This window comes from Haemaphysalis longicornis, unplaced genomic scaffold, assembly GCF_048455015.1.
Source record: "Haemaphysalis longicornis isolate Haplotype H1 unplaced genomic scaffold, Haemaphysalis longicornis Haplotype H1 scaffold_9, whole genome shotgun sequence".
NCBI classification, from domain to species: domain Eukaryota; kingdom Metazoa; phylum Arthropoda; class Arachnida; order Ixodida; family Ixodidae; genus Haemaphysalis; species Haemaphysalis longicornis.
The window spans coordinates 58,951,663-58,964,867 of NW_027526460.1; the positions used below are offsets into that span (position 1 = coordinate 58,951,663).

At 47.1% G+C, this 13,205-nt stretch overlaps 1 long non-coding RNA gene across 1 annotated transcript; it reads right to left on the bottom strand.

Annotated features, from left to right (window-relative positions):
- Window positions 1–284: 284 nt before the first annotated feature.
- LOC144151857 (uncharacterized) lies at window positions 285–1,667 on the bottom strand. The gene is made up of 2 exons (XR_013318993.1): window positions 1,549–1,667; window positions 285–459 (listed from the first exon to the last, which is right to left on the bottom strand). It is a non-coding gene; the product is annotated as an uncharacterized LOC144151857 (long non-coding RNA).
- Between the last annotated feature and the right edge of the window lie 11,538 nt (window positions 1,668–13,205).

Here is a 13,205-nt window from a genome sequence, read left to right on the forward strand (position 1 = left end):
GATTTTTAAAGTGATATTGCGATTTTTTTCTATCATGAAGGACACCTGCTTGTAAAAAATAATTATGATATGCCAACAGCAGCATCTACAAAGGCGTATTGAATTTTTCCTCAATAAATCAGGGTGTGACAAGTTATGTTGAACTGTTTCCTTTTCTCCTGCATGCAGCAGCACCGTCCAAGAGTAACCAACACTGGGAAAAAATAATCGTGACAAAATCAAATATAGCATTTCTGTAGTAATGGTACACAGCCTTATTTAAAGTGCACAGAAACCAACGCAACTTAATTGCAAAAATAAAGAAGGGCACATTGATGTTTGTGATTCAAATCCAAAACTGCTTTCTCTACTCCAGCTTGTTAAAGTGCTCATAGTTGGCATCTATTCTTGTTGAGGCCCACAGTACTGGTTGTTCGTTCAGGGCCTTCCACAACCAGCAGCTCTCCAGCTCCAGTGTGCCTGAAAATGTGTTCATTATGAGCTTAACGGCCAAAAAACAATAAGGGGTTGAAAATTCGGTCTCTATCTTAGTTAACGAAGCGTATTGCGGTATACTTTACCTATTTAACCCTCAAAGGTAGAGGCATTAAATAGGGAAATGGCATTACAAAATATGCTAATGTAAGGATACATTGCAGGTGCTCAATTACAAAAATTGCACCTCATTGCACAGTTGTACCTATGCTTGTAGAAACAAGTGATTATCGTGGATGGAAACAATACCTGCGGGAAGGCGGTTCGATTCTCGGGATGTTTTAAGAAAAACACTGAGCAAACTACTTCAAGTTGCATGATTAAGCACCAAAGTTGTGGGCGTGGTCAATGTGACGTGATACAGGCTTGGGCTGTTAGAGCAGTTCGTCACGCAGAATAGCATATTATATAGCTCATGAAACAAAGCTAGGCGGGAAACGTATCCTCGGGACGCTAAAGATTAGAGGTCAGTACTCTCAATCATTGACGTTGCACTTGCACCCCTGCTTTCATTAAAAAAATTAAAACGAGCTTGCCGTGATATTACCGCGAACCATGTATGCGTTTGTTTATTTATTGTTTGTTTTTATCGCCCGGCCACGCCTGGCTCTGTTATCTGTGTCCGCGAAGCGCGTCTTCCATTCTTTATTTTTATGCCGCACGGGCTATCTCATTCAGATAAGCAGACTGTTTCGCCCTAACGGCACTAGCCCAGAATAATCTTCTCTGATCTACAATGTTTAACACTTGCGCCGAAAGATAAAAGCGTGCAGAGCAGACGCCGCGGCATTCGATTCGACGACACTCGCCTGCACAAGTCACTCTGTTGACCGCTGCTTCGCCGCCTCTGTATTCTTTTGAGTTGTTAGGGGAGCACAAGTTCGCTACAATAAACTTGTTTTTCCTTCAAGACAACTGCGTCATCCTTGGCTTCGTGACAATATAAGTACACAATCTGATCGTGCGCAAAACGCGCACACATGCGTTTTGAAAAACGGGTTTAATTCACTGCACAAGCGAGAGTGGCAGAACAATGACATGGCGTTAGAAAATCCATCAAAATATCGTACTCACGTCACAGCCCTCTTATATATAACTGCCGGGCAACAGCGTACCGTTTACGTCGCTTTTCGTCCCAAGAGAACGCCCTTGTGGGACGAAATTTTTGCGCAGCAACTGTACTGAGCGTTGAAATATGCCTCCTTTAAAAACAGCTGTGCCGTGCGCAGCGCTCCCTGGCGCCTCATAACGGAACAAAGTAAAAACATAAATGCGTGTAAACCTGTTAAACTAGCATTAGCAGCAACGGCAGTGCCCGTGAAAACACACAAACAGGAAAGGCTTTGTTATATTTAAACAATTTTATTAATTTCGATCTAGCAGCATTTCAAAGTTATGAGATTGTCCCCGAAGGCGTTGACACGCACTTCCGGACATGACGTACTGCCCGCGATCTCCCGAGGCATGCTCCGAGGGCGGAGCTTTGGCGATTTTTACGTCATTTTGGCGTCACGAGCATCCGAGGCGCATCGGATCAGCAGAATACGGCCCAACGCGATCCGAGCACGCAGAGAACACGCGAGGAGCAGCGGAGAGCAGGCGGGGAGGAGTGGGGGAAGGGCGCTCCTGGAACGGCTGTTGCGAACGGGGCCGCGCGCTCCCGTTTGACTTCGGCGCCGCGGAGCGCAGCCGCGGCGGAGAGGAAGCAGACGACGCAGGCGACGCGCCTCCGTTGCCATAGCAACGCGGCGCATGCGCAGAGAGCAGTGGGGGTGAGATCAAGTGCGAAACGCGAGGAGCAGCGGAGAGCAGGCGAGGAGGAGGGGGGGAGAGGGCGCACCTGGAACGGCTGTTGCGGACGCCGAGGCACGCCAACGCCGGGTGACATCGTGAGTTAAAGAAATGCTCTACATTTAAAACATCCCCCTCGCGAGGGGCACGGTCAAATGCAGAGCATTTTCAGGGGGCGCACATACCCGATTTTATCTGGTTCGAAAGAAATTGACAGCGAGAGCGAACGCCGAGAACCGCCCCATCACGGCACGACCGCGCCACGACCACGTCACGACTACGTCACGATCACGCCACAACTGTTGTTGCTCCCGCGCCAAACTACGACGCATGCACGCCCCACCTGTTGCTGAACGCGATCCGAGCACGCAGAGAACACGCGAGGAGCAGCGGAGAGCAGGCGAGGAGAAGTGGGTGAGAGGGCGCACCTGGAAAGGCTGTTGCGGACGCCGAGGCACGCCAACGCCGGGTGAGATCGTGAGTTAAAGAAATGATCTGCATTTAAAACTTTTCGCGTGAACTTGTTTCATCAGTTAGAAAAACAAAAAATAAAACTACATTCCATGCATTGCGGGGTTACTGGTAACGAGGCAAAATCATTATGCAAATGTTTAACCTTAAGCCCACATTTCGTCAATAGAAATTTGTTCTCAGTGTTTTGTTCTGTGCACGAATGAGCTCTGGATAAAACGAGTGAGCTTCCGCCTCTCTCCAATCAACTCGTTTTGTTAAGCAACACGTTAATTTACTGATGTAATACAGATTTCGCACTTTAATCTCTTCATTGTGCCTTTGGTTACTTCTTGCGAGTAATTTCTTGCTATGCCTGCTTTCTTGCAATTTTTTTATGCCACTCCTGATTAATCCCGAATAATATGCGCGGCATTAGGCAAATATGTGAGTCATCAAGTCTTCGTGACAGATACGTAATCGTAGTAATGCGCTACAGTAAAAAAACAATAGAGAAAGCAGCGAATTTGTTAATTCCTTTTAGGGATTGCTACCCGAGGGGTACAGAATGCGCGCCTGATACAAATCCGCTGTATTGTGGCCGATATTCTCCCCAGCTTATAAACGGTGCTCACCTGAACGTGTTCTAGTATTCGACTTAAATATATGTATTAGCGCCGTTTACCGAACGTGCAGAAATATGTTGAGCATGCCAATTGCAGAAATAGTTAATCAGTCTTTCCCGAACCGCTTTTCTGATGGAGGCGAAAAGCAAAAACGCCCGTGTGTACGAGATTTCGGCGCACGTTAAACATCCCCAGGTGGTCAAAATTAATCCGGAGCCCTCCACTACGGCGCGCCTCATCGCCTGCGCTGCGTCGGCGCGTTAAAACCCTAGAATCAATCAATCAAGTCTTTCCCGAATAGCGATCATCCAGTGCTGACACTGGGAAGAAGAAGAAAACGCGAAAGCAAAAAACGATAAGGACGTAAAATGAAAGGTTTTGCTGACGTGATGCTTGCTGTGTCCTCCCCCGTTTTATTTAAAAATGATCGGATTTAGAATGCTTTTAGATTTGGGTACTTTCGCACGTCATGAAAATTCTCCTAAAGTATACCCTTCTATAGTTAGAGTATTCTTTTTTAAGTATTTCATATATTTTTTGGCTCTCAACATAAGGCACAAAATCATTTAAATTTCCCTAAATTACTTTCCTTGAGTTCCACAATTTTATATAAGATTTTTCTCTAACCACTGAAGTTTGTGAAATCTTTGAAGATCCTCAAAAAGGAAGTTGATGATAGTAATTATTGACTATATCGCACCGCTGAGCTACAGGATGAAATAATTCAACGGGAGGAAAAGGTCCCTTGTTATGCTCGGAGGTCATCTGTTGATGGAATAAAAATTTTAGATAAGGAAGTCGAAAGGCAAGGGCAATGCTGCAACACGTAAACATGAATACGCCCTGTGTACAGAGACTACTACACTGGACATAAATCCAGTTTTGTTCCTGTATTGATAAAGATGGTTTTATGAAAATGTCTGCGTTTGAATTACTGAGTTCTAATAGGTAATTTTTAATATTAGAGTAGGTAGAAAATCATTTCGCCAGTACTGACATTAACCAAACAGCGTTTTTGCATATTTTTGACAGAGTGTAAATAACCAACTTTATATTTCAAGTAACATGTATATAGGCGGAACAACATTCGGGTCGTCTGTTAAACTTTGTGCCCTAGACGCAACTTTCTTGGAAGCGTTGTTACGTTTTTGTAGAAATACGCAGAGGCTACGGGAAACCGCGGCGCTTGTGCGGTAAAATAAGTGCTCCAATTTGAGCAGTTAACTTCACGCGGTGATATCCGTATTCATTTTGTTGCCTTCGAGGTTGGTCACAAACAGAATAAAAAGTTTTTTTTTTATGGAAACAAAGGAATACTGTTTCATCGTTTACTTTAACCCCAAACTCTTGCTCAAAGAAACAGCGGTATCGAAGTACGACTTCTAAGCCGTGAGCACAATGCTATCCTTCATTCGTGCTGCCTTTTTGTTTCGTGGGTAAGCGTACCTTCATCAATTGGTTGTGTGGTTATGGGTTATCAAATAGGTATTATGTGTACTGGTATTTCCCGACGTCTGCGTCTACAGTGGCTCCCGACGGCACAATCAACACTCACTGTAGTGGCGCCTACCGGCGTTCCGATTAAAAAATGCCGCTGACCGCGCAACTACGCCCTACAATGACGTGGCGTAACATAACGTAACCATGGCATGAGACGGGCAGACAACGGGTGGGCAAAGAGGGTAAAAAATGAATACCAAGAGATGAGTCTAGAAGAAGGGAAAGGCCATTGACCCGATGAAGGGAGAAAATTAAGAAATTCGGGCATAAATTGTGGACTGGAGCAGCGTGGGATAGGAGCGGTTGGAGGTCAGTGAGACAGACAGACAGACAGACAGACAGACAGACAGACAGACAGACAGACAGACAGACAGGCAGACAGACGGACGGACAGACGGACAGACGGACAGACGGACAGACGGACAGACGGACAGACAGACAGACAGACAGACAGACAGACATAGAACTTTATTGAAGTACAGAAAATCATGGCAGTCTTAGTGACTGCGTCCTGGGAATGCCAGCCGTACTTGCGCCTGGGGCGGAAGTCCCTGTTCCTCCGACATCTCGCAAGCAATCTAGACATCGCGGAGTTGAGTCCCGTACTCTTCACTTTGTAGTTCTTCTTCCCACTCTTGTTCTGTAATACAGCCACGGCGCGGTAATGCAGGGAATTGCTAGGGAAAGTGGTTTAAGGAGCACGTGGTGCTACTACATTTTGTGCAGTGTGATTGGATGTTGTGTACACAGTGGCTAAATACGCTTCTCGAGGAGAATGTACCCGTTTGGAGCATTTTAAATGCAGTGGATTGGGATCGCTGAAGCTTAGCGTGCGGGGATGGGTATTTATGTCTCCTTAGCTTGTAGTGTGCCGTGATCTCGTTGAATGTTTGTAGTAGATCTCTATACTCTTCCCAGTCGCTGGTCCTCGAGCGTCCTACGCTGCCGCGGCGTGTGACTTCACGCGCGCAGTCGTGGGACACCTCGTTGGCGTTCGGAAAGTTCTTGGGTATTCCGTGTCAAAAGTGGGCAGGGAATCACGTAATGTAGTGATAGTCGTCCTCGCTGCTGTTGCTAATTATTCGCGCTACTCCCTTGGCTATCATTCATTTGAGGAACGCACGGACTGCTGCGCTTGACTCTGAGTAGATGTTCGCTCTCGACGGGTCGTTAATAGCCAGGAAAATCGCCCCTTGTTCTACGGTCGCAGGTTTGTGGTTAACTACAGATGTTGTGTTGGGTTGTTCGCCAGCTGGGTTGGTCACGACTGCCAAGTATTTGTTGAATCGGCCGTATCGTGTGCATCCACAAACGCCGTCGTTCGCCGCCCTTGTGCAATTCTCACTAGTGCTTTGGCCTTGCCCAAGGCCCTACTATGTCTTTTGTTTGTTGTTCTTTTACAGCCATACAAGGTTCACATATTCCGTTGCCGCTCCAAGTGCCAGTAACCCCAACCGGCTTTGAAATTTTTTTGGTTTTGAGAAACGGAAAAAAATTTCACAACATAGCTTCCGGTATGTTTTCCCCTGTCCACAAGGTGCTATACATAAATTGTTTGTCAAAAAAAGAGACGTGGACCCGGCATGCCTGTTTACTTTCTCTTGAAAACACTCCTTGGAATTATTGGCAAGAAAACCGTCAGTTTTATGCTGATGCAGTGTAAACGTAAGATGAAAAAAATCAATGACTGTGGGGAACGGCCCAAATCATAAAGGCGTGAAATTTCAGCAGAGAATTATACAGCACGTCAACAATAGGCAAATCTAGAATTTTGTTTCCACAATCTCGCAATGTTCTGCGCACAGCGAATATTTTCCCCCTATTTACCCAAGTTTCGGGTCAGTGATGCGTAACTATAGATATTCGATCGTAAAAATGTTGCCTTCACTCCACGCTGTGAAGGTGCTTGGAAAGCAAAGCTTTGAACGACGCCCACAACAACTTCCCTAGCGACGTCTATTGAATTCACACACGTGGCTCTACAAAGAGTAAAACCAGATATTCTGCCAGCCATTACCTGGAATACGCAGGGCCGGTGTCCCGAACGCAGCAGCGTTGGGCATGGCCGGTCTAGAGCACGGACACCTCCACTGTAGAAAAGGGAAAGGAGCGTCTTTCCAAGGATGAGACAGCGGAACCTAGCCATCCTGATGTGCTAGTTCGGGGAGACACCGCCGCGTGACACAAGCGCAGACACCGAAACAATTTGGCATGTGAGCTTAGTGATTCCCATTTATACCGATTTAAACTAGTTAGTTTAGTAAGTTGTAAAATTGCGAGAACACTGTGGGAACTTGTATAATCGCCGTTGATCAGATGCAGTTCCCCTTTCGCATTTTGTAATACCTCTTAAAACACAACCGAATTGGTATTCACCAGTTTGGACAACGGAGTCCCATTCGTGGCAAGCAGTACGCTAAACGTAGCGTTTCTCTAGCGGCCCGATGCCTGTATGTGGTCTCTATGTTTTCTTTTCCAGCCATGCAAACCACTCCTTCAAGTATTTTTGCCGTACGCTCACTTCATTGTGTCGGGTCTGGGTTACCGAGAAGTTGCTGTCCAAAACGTTAATCAAGCCGTGCGAAGAAAGCGCGGAATGGAAGCGCAGCAGCGCTAAAACAAGCTTAAAACAACCGTTACTGAAACAGACGACAAAGTTGTCCCGCCCGCGCCCGCCATTGCGTGCAGTCACCTTCGTGCGGGAAAAGCTGGGTAATAGCACCCTATCGCCGCGCCATCGACACTACCAACGCAGCTGGGGAACGGCGAGGGGGGGGGGGGGGGGGGGGGGCTCCATCTTCAAAGCTCCTCCCCCCCCCCCTTCTCCAGCCGTGTTGGAAGTTCCTTGTCCCGCACGCCACGAAGGAAGCGTTGGCCGGTGGAGCTAGAAAGCGTTGCTTTAAAAGCTCCTGAAAGTGCATATAATTCACGTATCCACGAGCGAAAAGTTCCTAGTTTAAAAAATTCTTAGGAGGATGAAAATAATCAAACATCTTCCAGACAAGAAAGTAAGTAAATGGAGACGCTCTTCAGTGAACACTTTGAACTATTCTCACATTTGAAAGCAGTTAATCATCTCACAGTCATAAACTGTACCTTTAACTAACCTCGGCGTTGTAAAAAAGCTCTATATGGGACATATGGAAAGGTATGGGTTATAGCAAGGGCGGGTCGTTATGTAACGAAGTGGACCGGCCGCGTCTACGAATGTTTCGTACGCTTGTGGCTGATGAGCCGTGTTCTGGAATAAAGAAGGGAAGCGCTATGCCCATAGAACAAAGGTCGAAGAATAGAGAGGTGCTCTTTGAAACAGAAGATAGCAAGTTGGGCTTTGGTCTCCAATGCTTTAGGCATAAACATTCATGCTCCAATATGGGTTCAAATACAGGAAGTTCTCCACTCAGACCATTGGCGATGAGGGAAAGACTCGCCGCTCCAGAAGACTTGTGCTAGACCTCTGTTCATCCAGAATACTGCTATGAATGTGAGGTAGAGGTATCGACAGTGTGACGGTTTATTGGAACTGAGGCGTAATTTCTAGGGCTTCTGATTGTGCGATATCATAAAAATTTGAGGCAGAACAGGATGCGAACAGAGGAGACGCTGCCATGGGGCCGGATGGTTGCCTCATACCATTTACACAGCGAGACTGGGGTGTTTGCCAAAAGGCACTCTGCCAAACTGTGCGGCGATCTGTCATCATTAGAGGCCGGATTTTAGGCAAATGCCTATTTTTTTCCTTGCGTTCCTATCGCCCCATTTTGATATATGAGCATGAATTGGAGGTCAAGCATGTCTTTTATGGTGGTTTTATAGTGCCTATAAATGCCTATTTTGAGTGTTGGTGCCTAAACTCCGATAAATGCCTATAAATGCCTTTTTTCTCAAATTGGCGCCTAAATCAGCACTATGTAGCGTCAAGTTTCACTTTGGAGTGCAATTTGATACCTTTATTCATTCTACCTGGAAATATTTACTGTTCTGAATTCTATGGGTTTCAACCTGGTCCTCTTTTTAACTCCCCCTTCTCCCTTTGCGCCGGTGCAACCGGAGCGGCGGCTTCTGCATGCTTTACGGGTGGCTTTCCTGCAGGACTTGGCTGTGGACGCACGACTCTACTCCCCAGGGGAACTATGATACCGTCAGGGGCAAAGAAAGTGACGGGGAAAAATTACGCCCACCTCCTCTCGCGGGAACCCTGGTGTGATGCAACGCATCTGGGTCGTTCCATTGGTGTTTCCGTTGGGTTGATTCTCTAAAGGAACCGTCGCATCAAGCAATCGTCGAGTACTGCGAGAGAGTTCAAACAGAGCACGGACGACCGTCGACTGAGACCGCGTTAGCTATCGGAGAGAGGAGAGAAGGAGAGTGGAGGAGAGACGGATGCCGCCGCCGGACAGACGCAGGAGTGACATAGCCCCGAGCACGGAGCAAGAATAAGATAGGAGGGGAAACGAAGCTTCCTAGCGCGGCCAGATAATGTCACAAGTGCTCGTCAGACGTTAAGCTAGGGGCATCTGCCGCGGGCAAAGAAACTGCGCGGCCACCGCGATCAGCATTGCACTGCACAGCCACGGAATGAATTGCGGCCGCTATCATTTCGTCCATCAGGTGCCGCTACCCTCTCCTTCGGAGTCGGAGCTACGAATTTTGGCAGTCCGCCTTGGTTTTCATTGAACATTATCTGGTCGCTCTCCCGCGCTTGCCGCAATGGGCCGTTTCCCCTCCTATATACTCTTGCTCCGTGGCCCCGAGCAAGAACACACTGTGACGTATCTAAAAACACTGTGACGTACACGCCCTTATCTTGTTTGTAATTTACTAGTTGAAAGGTTCACCACCAGGGGAGAAATTGGCTCTAGGCGATTGCACCCGACCAATAGGAGGCACCCTTCCCTTCTGGTGCGGTCTTTCAACGTGCACGGTCTGGCTTCCTCCGCTGCCCTTTTCAGCCATGCCGAAATGGAAGACGCCTAGAAGTGCGTTCATCCGACAGTGGCCACTTAACTCACCATGCTACAGAATAGACGGAGAGACCGTGTTCTGCCAACCGTGCGGAAAAAATGTGAACCGACGAGTTTTTACATGGCGTAAGTGTTTCATGTGTTATTCGAAACCCCGGCCCCTCGATCAAGTGCGCTTGATCCAGGGGCCGTGGTCGAACTCGAAACTATATAACGTTGTCCATTGCGCCGCTTTGGTTGGCGCCTGGGCGTCATGGCCGCGATTCGCTGTTATTGCTTTTAAGTGCGAATGCACTTTATAAGCGACCCCAAACCATCCACCGCCGGCGTCGGCGGCGTTGGCTTCCGCAGTGCTCCTCTATATTTGAAAAAGAAACAGCATCCGGCGCCAGGTTTCGATCCGAGGACTTTGCGGCCGCAGCGCGACGCTCTACCGACCAAGCCACGGACGCGACGGTGATATCAGTGTTAGACGCGCCTTATATCTAACGCATTCAAACTACGTCGTCAGCGGCGTGCGTTGGCGACTCAGCGGCGTTATAGCGGCTTGATAACTGCGTGGTGAACACGTGATACTACAAACCCGATGGAAGAGATGGAAGAGAAGGCGGCGAGGCGGTGGGCTGCGGGGGCCGAGCGCAAGCGCCGCAAGCGGGCCGACAACCGTGCATTCGCACTTTCACATTCTCCCCCTCGGGGAAATGCGGGGGAATTTTTGTTTATACTGCCCCTTCTTCTGAGAAAAGAAAGGAGGCACCTGTGTATTTTGAATACGGCAGACAGCATTCCTTTCGGTGCCTGCATTTTTTCAAACGTTGGTTATTTTGATTGCTAGAGTTGTTTATAAGTTCTAAACTTTCAATACCATTGCGATTATTGAAATGAAATATTTTAGATACCTTGAGAATGAGAATCACATTTTTATGTACCGTCCCTGTGTGCTGCGGTAAGTGAAAATCCAGAAATTTCTTAATCAAACGAGCAATTGATCGGTTGGTACTGAAGGATGATGTTTCAAAACTAGCGCTGATGAACGAAGCGTGTTTTTAAGATATGCACTGGACATCCGTTAAATCGAAGTCCACCTCGTAGCTACTCGGTTAATTACATGCAGGTTAACACGCAATTGAATCTGGTATCTTACTCCCCCGCCGTGCCACCGTGAAATTTAGGGTATTGATGGCGCGCGCCGAGTCAGTTGAACAGAACGTCAATGGAATCTCACCTTTTTGTTTTTCAAGTACGTTTTGGTGGTATGACACGCGTAGCAGCGCGGCGCTCAAGTGGAGTTATACCATCAAATAGTACGCAGCAGGGGTGTTCGAGCGCTTCTCTGCGGAAGTTAGAATGTTTATTGATGCTTATCGTATTTATTTGTCTTCTGTTAGCATGTCAAGACGCTTAGTATGCTAGCATCTTTGTCTGCGCTATGATGTTGAATATACGCTTCGTATTTAAGAAATCCTAACGCATTTGCGCAGATTCCTTGCGAGAAGAAGCACCACCTGGCTCAGCATGAGAAGACGGCAGGTCACCTGGCAAACCTTAAGCGGGACAAGCCTTCAACATCCAAACAGTCTTTTTTGACAACAGCCTTCAAGGACGACAGGACGAACGCTTTCAACGTTGATTTGTGCGAGGCCCTGGTGGCCGCAAATATCTCTTGGACCAAAATTGAAAATCCCGTCCTGAAACAATTTCTACAGAAATACTGCAATCACAACGTGCCGTCTGAGTCTACTTTAAGGAAGAACTACCTCCGGCCTTTGTATGAACAGACATTAGCAAGAATCAGAGAAGAGCTTGGTGACTCCTGCATTTGGATTTCCGTAGACGAAAAACAGACGTCAAAGGGCGCTTTGTCGCTCACTTTCTTGCTGGGAAGCTTGCGGCGCACGAGAAGACAAGGGCTTTCCTCGTGTGTTCGAAACCTTTGGAGGGAACAAATGGGGAGTCTGTAGCATTCTGCGTAAACGAATCCCTAAAGGTTCTTTACCCTACAGGAGTGTAGGCCACCAAGGTTCTGTTGCTCTACACAGACGCTGCAGCCTACATGCACAAGGCCGCTCATCTCCTGAAGGCCTTCTACCCGCAGATGCTCCATGTCACCTGCCTAGCGCATGCGCTTCATCGTGTTTGCGAGGAACTGAGGAAGCACTTCACTGACGTCAACGAGCTTATTGGTTCAGCCAAGGCCGTGTTCCTGAAGGCACCCTGTCGCGCGCGCGTCTTCAAGGAGATGCTGCCTGATGTGCCCCTTCCGCCAGAACCCGTCGTCACACGATGGAGAACATGGCTAGAAGCTGTTGAGTACTACAACTGCTACTTTTCGGACGTCAAGGCCGTGATCAACGGCCTTCCAATTGACGAGAGTGTTGCAGTCACAAAGGCTCAAGCTGTGCACTTCGTGAATAGCCTTCCAGGAGACCTGGCGTACCTTTGCGCCAACTTCACGTTCTTAGCGGATTCTATAAAAAAAAACTTGAAAGTGCGGGAGAAACTCTTGTTACGAACGTTGCGCTAATTCTCCACACCCAGGAAAGAATTGCCAATGTTCCCGAAGGACCCATCGCCGAAAAGGCACGTGCGAAGCTGCAATCGGTCTTGGACAAAACCAAGCGGTTTTCTGTCCTTAAAGAAGCTTCAGAAGTCCTTGCTGGTGAGCACTGTAGGATCCCAGAATCAATTAACCGATAGAATATTCCCAAGTATAAGTACGCACCAATCACATCTGTCGACGTCGAGCGTTCGTTCTCCGCGTACAAACTCATTCTTAGCGACAAGAGGCACAATTTTGAACACGGAAGTCTGGAGATGGTGGTAGGTACCTATTGTTTCTATAATTTTCATAGTGATTCTTAAACTAGGTTCCGCGTTCTGTCCAAACACAATTCTTAATATTTATATTTCGAATGAGCGTATGTGTATTTGGCAGTGCTGAAAGGTCTTGCGTGTATAATTATGGTACCTGTAGAAAATTGTTAAAGTTTGTACGTAAGTTCTCACGTAACAACATGTTAATTTCTTAACAAACCTTGTCTATCTTGCATTTATTATTTTCTTGCTTTATTGTAATTAAATTGCGTCAGGCAGACATAACTTTGCGCTTTTATAAATCAGTATTACCATATTTCAAGTATTGTTTCTCCGGCCTGTTTCCCAATATGCGACGCTTGAGTGACCTTCCCATCTGAACATGTATGTAAGCAATGCGCTTGTGAAATTAAGCCAATTGATCGCCATTATCCCAGAGGTATTACGGGGCAATTCCACGTCTAAGGTCACTGTATAGAACTTGTTATGAGAGAAAAATAAAGAATTGAATTGAATTGAATTGAACTGTTACTGCTATTGTGGCCTCATAGCAATGACATTTTTAGATTTCATGTCGTGCTTACAG